This window comes from Coccinella septempunctata, chromosome 9 (genome assembly GCF_907165205.1).
Source record: "Coccinella septempunctata chromosome 9, icCocSept1.1, whole genome shotgun sequence".
Classification (NCBI taxonomy): Eukaryota; Metazoa; Arthropoda; class Insecta; order Coleoptera; family Coccinellidae; genus Coccinella; species Coccinella septempunctata.
This window is the reverse complement of record NC_058197.1, coordinates 18512077-18518433: the sequence shown is the minus strand read 5'-3', so window position 1 is coordinate 18518433 and position 6357 is coordinate 18512077.

Below are 6357 nucleotides of genomic sequence, written 5' to 3'. Positions count from 1 at the left end.
ACCCTGAATTTATTCCTCATGTTAAGGAAACACCTTGTATAATGCAAGGTGGTTGGCCATAGACTAGTGGTCAATGCAGGTCATCTAGACCTTTCAAAGTAGTTGGTCTTTTCGGCCTGACTTTTCGATATCCATAACTTGAAAATGAGTGGTTTCTTTTCTTTGATGAAATTCGTATTATTGAAAATTGGGAATTCCTTCGGATTCGGAATTATCAAATCCTAAGCAGAATGAAGGATGAGTATTTATGATTCCGTGAATGTGTTTTTTTTTACAACATGAAGAAGTAAGAAATTGATATTAATCAGAAAATATTGTTATTTTGCACTTTCAATTTTTATTATGTGAATTGAATTCGAAAGGATATAACATGTCATTCTGCCTAAGATTGATAATGTCCAAAAGAATTTACAGTTCAATAATATATTTTTCAAATAAATTTTTTACGTGGCGTGCTTGAATACTTGGTGTGTTGATAAGGATAAGGATGCAAAAATGATTGAAAAGAGTGCTTTGATATTGAAATAATTGAAAACAGGACCTTAATCTTGAGAATTGAGATGAAATATGATTTCTTATGTTTGTTACTCCACTGAAAAAGTGTGATTTGCAAAGTGAAGATTGAATTTAATTAAGAAAAATATATATTTTTTTAATTCTGAAATTAAAGAATTTCCAACTGATGCAGAAAATAGAGATTTTGATATCTGAACGATAAATCCCAATATTCTGTGTACTGTTCTGATATTCTCGGAAATGCATGTGCCCACAAAATTTCATCAAAATCACAACACTCATTCTCAAGCTATGGAAATCAAAAATTTAAGCCGAAATCCACAAATCATCAGTATCTATGAAACTAACGGCCTTAAGGTACGATAGAACGAAAGAGGAAACTTTTCTGAAAGGCCCAGATGACCTGCATTTACCATTTGGCTATGGCCAACCGCTCGTGAAACACTCTGTATAACTAATACTTCAATCAACGATTGCCTGGTTACATTTTGAGGTTTCAGATTTCAGAACGCTCAAAGTAAAAGAAACTAGCTCCATCAACATAGTAGAGTGCATCTTGTTGATCTTTGGCTGGATCAAGCGAGCTGTATGGACGCTACCGACGCCGGTTCAATCACAGCCGCCTATACGAGACGTCTCAAAGAGACGACTGTGGTTCAACGCAACGCAGGACGCCTAATGCGGCGGTGTTCAAACTGTCGATCGCGAGAGATTTTTGAGTCGATCTAATAAAAAATAAGCCGATTCTAATCTACAGGGGGAGTCTTTGACTCGTACAAATAATTTAATTAAAAAGTATCTGTGAAAATTTGGGTATTTTGGCTGTTTAGTATCATAGATTTAGCTGGTATTATCAAGGTAATTTTGTTTATCCATGGGGGACCACAGAAAAAATGATATAGGAAAAAAGTGTTTCTTTTGACCTTAATAATCTACTGTAAAAATTTTTGTACGAGTCAAAGACTCACCCTGTATATATTATGATTCCTATGGTTCAATCACAGCCTCAAAAGGCCCATTCAAAAAGAACGTAAGCTGTTGTTCGAACGCAGTATCAAAATCTAGTGGTATTTTTAGGGTGTTTGAGGTCGAACAGTTATTTCCTCTCCTTACCAAACTTCTAGTTTTGAATTCGCAAAAATTATCTCAATCTGAATACCGATTTTAATCGAAATATACATTTGTACGTGAAATAACTAATCTTATTTTTATTTGAATTTCAAGAGTTTTTGTTCAATAACGTTAGTTGCAATCAACGTCTTTTATCTTTGCATGTTCTTTTTTACAAATCATAAAATACATCAAATATTTCGATAAAGAGTCGACTATTATTGCTTTAAACATGAAATGATATTTGAAAGTTCATGAAATTTCGACATTTCTTAAGGACATTGCGTTTACAACTTTATGCCTGACGTTCATTGTGAATGGGCACTTATGTGCGAGATATCGCTTGATACGACCCTGGTTCCATGACAAAATCTAGTTAATTTATTACTTCAAAACACTCTTAATGTTCAATGGAGCAAATTTCTTCAAAAATAATTTCATAGAAGGAATAAGGCTGCTCTGTAAGAGGTTCACATAAGTAATTGATAAGAAATTCTGCTTATTAAAATTCTTATCAATATGAGTATTGAGAAAAATTTTTGATGAAGAAAAATGTATATCAACTAATACGACAAAAAGGTTCACAATAAGAAATTCTTATCAATAACGTACGTAGACCTCCTACAGAACAACCAGTCCTATTCCTTCTATAAAACAACAAGTTGAAATTCAAATATTATCTACTTGTAAAATACTCAAGGAGTTAAATCGCTCATTTGCTACAACGTCATGGTGTTTTCCATGATCAAAATCAGATATTTCTTCAAAAATGTTCAGCATGAAAATCTATCAAATTTAAAAAGATTCACACTATCTATGCAATAATTTAAATATTGTACAGGGCGGAAAAATTCTTTGTCTATTGAGGGGATCTCCAAAACTATAAGAGCTCGAAGAAAACCGATGACACATTTCCGAGCTCTTTTTCAGAGAAACAAAGAATGGTTAAAATCGTAACCTCCTACGATTCTTGGTTTTGGGTTATTAGCAAAAAATGATATTTTTGACAATTTCGAAAAGTTCTCGTAACTTTTTCGCCTTCGAAGTTACAGATCAGAAACTTGAACCTTCTACAGGCACTTTTTTGCGTAGAATCCACTGATAAGATAAAAATATTTTTTCATTAGGGCCTGTATAAGGTTCGAATTTCAGGTCTGCAACCTCAAAGACAAAAAAATTATGAGAACTTTTCGAAATCGTCGTTTTCACCATTCTTTGTTTTTCTGAAGAAAAACTAGGAAATGTGTGATCCATTTTCTTCTATCTCTTATATTTCTCGAGCTCCTCTCAGTAAACTACGAATTTTGCCCACCCTGTACAATATTTCATAAAGTTGCTGTAGCTCAATGAGCGAGTTACGTAACGTGGCCAAGATGTCTATTTTAAGAAAAAAATTTTTTCATGAGTGATATTAGGGCGTTTCAAAAAAAAAAAAACAAAGAAATTATTCTTTTTCGAAAGTTTCGTTTGAATGCCAAAATGGGCCTATGAAATAATGAGCCCTTAATATTAATGCTTAGGTTGTCTGCAGCCCACTTTTCCATTTCCCATAAGAATAACACAAGAAAAAAAAAAATTTTTCTTCTGATTTTCATAACAAATGAACGATAAATTGCATTGCAATATCCTTTTTATATTTTGTAGGGAATTTAAGGCTCTACAAAAAAAGGCTGATGTCATTTTTCAATAAATGAATTCAGATGAAAGTTATTCAAGGGCAATGTTTAATTTACCCCTCAATTTTTACGAATGATTCGCCAAAATATTATGTTTTTAGAAGAAATGAGACCAAAACATTTAAAAAAATATAAATCAGGCCTCTGAAGACTATTGAGCGTTATATATCTGTTATATAGTGAAGAAAGACTTAAAACAAATTATCAATGACAGTTAACAATTTTGAAAATTCTGGTTTTTGAAAATTAGCAAGAATTGTTCAATTGGAATCATTTTTTTTTAACCCTGAGAATTTAGAAATAAAATTTCAATTCGTTCTGAAAACTGTAAACTTATAAATTTGAGAGTATTATAAAGAAAACTCTTGATTGAGTTCATTTATCGAAAATGACATCAGACCTTTTTTGTAGAGCGTTAATTTCCCTACAAATTAATATAATTAACATTTCTGTGTTATTCTTATGGGAAATCGAAAATTTTTTTGGATATTTTTTCTGAAACGCCCTAGAGTGACATAAACTAAAACTGAATCTATTATTTTATCACAAAATATCAACATGTTGACCGCTTCACAATGCGATATCAGTCCCCTGAGACCAGTAGACAATCCTCAGTCATTTAATATTAAATAATGAAAATAAAAATTTTATTTTGTTCAAATATTTGTCGCTACAATAATGATGACTTTCGAATTTTGCTTTTTATTAGTCTCCGGTGACCGATATCTCCCTGAGTATAATATCAATAGTAGAAATAGCCGCATGTATGTTAAATTTGGAGAAATTACCGAGCGTTCTATCTATCTGCTAAAACTAAAATAAATAATCTTACAGTTTGTATTCCTTCGAGTTCACCCACAAGGTTGTTGGGATGTTCCTCATCGCAGGAACGAGATCACCGACCCATTAGTCACCTACAAAAAGATTCAAAAGTAAAATATTTTTATACATTACATAATTTGTTATGGTTCTAATAAATGATGATGTAACATGAGGGTAGTTTTTCATTTAATTAAATCTATAAGAAACGAGGTGAAGAGGAAGAAATCGATATATTCAGGCAAGCACTAAAAGATAGACCAGCATTCACTAGAAAGATAAATTTTTACAGAAAATAATGGACTTATATCTGAATATTGAATCTTTTGGCTTCAAGAATTGCCCATTAGATAGCAGAGTTTCATAGTAAACCAAAATAATTCACCTGTCCTAAAGGAAGAAATGACAATACGATTCAATTCTAAAAAACACTTTACTTACCCATGAATATTTTCAACAAATTGGATGTTTGAATTGTGAAGATTTCAGACTTCATAACTCGACTCTGGCAGCTCCACTTTGTTCCCTTTCTAACCCGAGACCTGAAAAGGCAACGATACAGTCAAATACTATCACGCAATGAATGAAATTACCTAAAAATTTTCGTAACTTTGAAATATTCCAAGTTGCATGAATTCAAACATTACGATACAAAAAATATCTACATACTCAATAATAATATAGGAACGGCTATTATTCTAAGAAATTGAAAGAATAACTCCAATATATTGATAATTGTTCAAGCTTTTGAAACTGAGTTTAAAATTAAATGAATCTATTCTAATCACTAGGTAAGTATACCATGCCATAATTTCTTTACGCTCCGTTTGGGAATTAATATAAGGATTATTTTCAGAATCGGTGAGGGACAGTTAACTATGTATAAACCCAAATTTAAATAAAAACTATAAGATTATGTCTATAACATGAAATAAATTAATGTATAACAACATAACGATAGAATAAAGTTAATTTTATTGGAACTTACCTGGTAAAAAATCTTGTCATCTCGCTATCTGTTACCATTGAAGCCGATAAAAATTTTCTTCAAGATAATTCTGTTCAAGTGGAATTACTTCTTTTCCCTGCGAAAGAAATAATAAATGAATAAAACCAAATCGATATCAGAATAAGGAAAATTGCGATCCAGATATTTTGCAATAATCAACTTTCAAACTTCCAAGATGTAATTTTTGCTGAAATAATGAGGTTAAAATGAAAATATATTGATTTGAACTCACAATCTGTTGAAAATTCATTCGAAATCGTCGAAAATCGTAAGAAAGCACCGGAAAATTCGAGAAATTGCAAATGGCCGACCAAAGCTAACTATTTCATGGCAACTCTTTTTGAATCGTATCGAAAACGTATCGAAACGTATCGCTATAAGTCGGAGGCGCAGGTGCGTTAGCGTTCTTCGAGAAAGGTGACTAAGATCGAAATAATAACGATTATTATAATCACAGACTACAACAGGTGGCTAGTCAGTGATTATAACCAGAGAGAAGAGATACTCTAATCAAAGAGTATCATACTCTGCGATATGACCAGAGAGTAAAATACTCCTGCTAAAAAAGGAAAGAGAAATTTGGAAAAAAATAAGATTTTTGACAATTTCAAAAAATTCTCGTAACTTTTTCGTCTTCGAAGGTACAGATCAGAAACTTGAACCTTCTACAGGCACTTTTTTGCGTAAAATCCACTGATAAGATCAAAATATTTTTTCATTAGGGCCTGTATAAGGTTCGAATTTCAGATCTGCAACCTCAAAGACAAAAAAATTATGAGAACTTTTCGAAATCGTCGTTTTCACCATTCTTTGTTTTCTAAAAAAGAGCTCTGAAATGTGTGATCCAATTTCTTCTAGCTCTTGTAGTTCTCAAGATCCTTTCAGTAAACTACAAATTTTGCCCATTCTGTACAATATTTCATGAGCGAGTTATGTAACGTGGTCAAGATGTCTATTTTAAGAAGAATTATTTTTCATATGAGTGATATTAGTGAAATTTGAAAATTTCAAATATAAGCCCAAATTCATGCTTTTTCTTCAATCAATCATTCAACATTGTACAAGTATCAAAAAACAATTATTGATAATTCAACAGAAAATAACATGAATCAGCATTTATATACATTATATATATTCATAAAAATTCGGTCATGCAATTTTCAACTCACCGCTTCATCTTCGTAATGGTCACAAGCCTCCACTTTTATCTTATTCAACTGAAGTGTC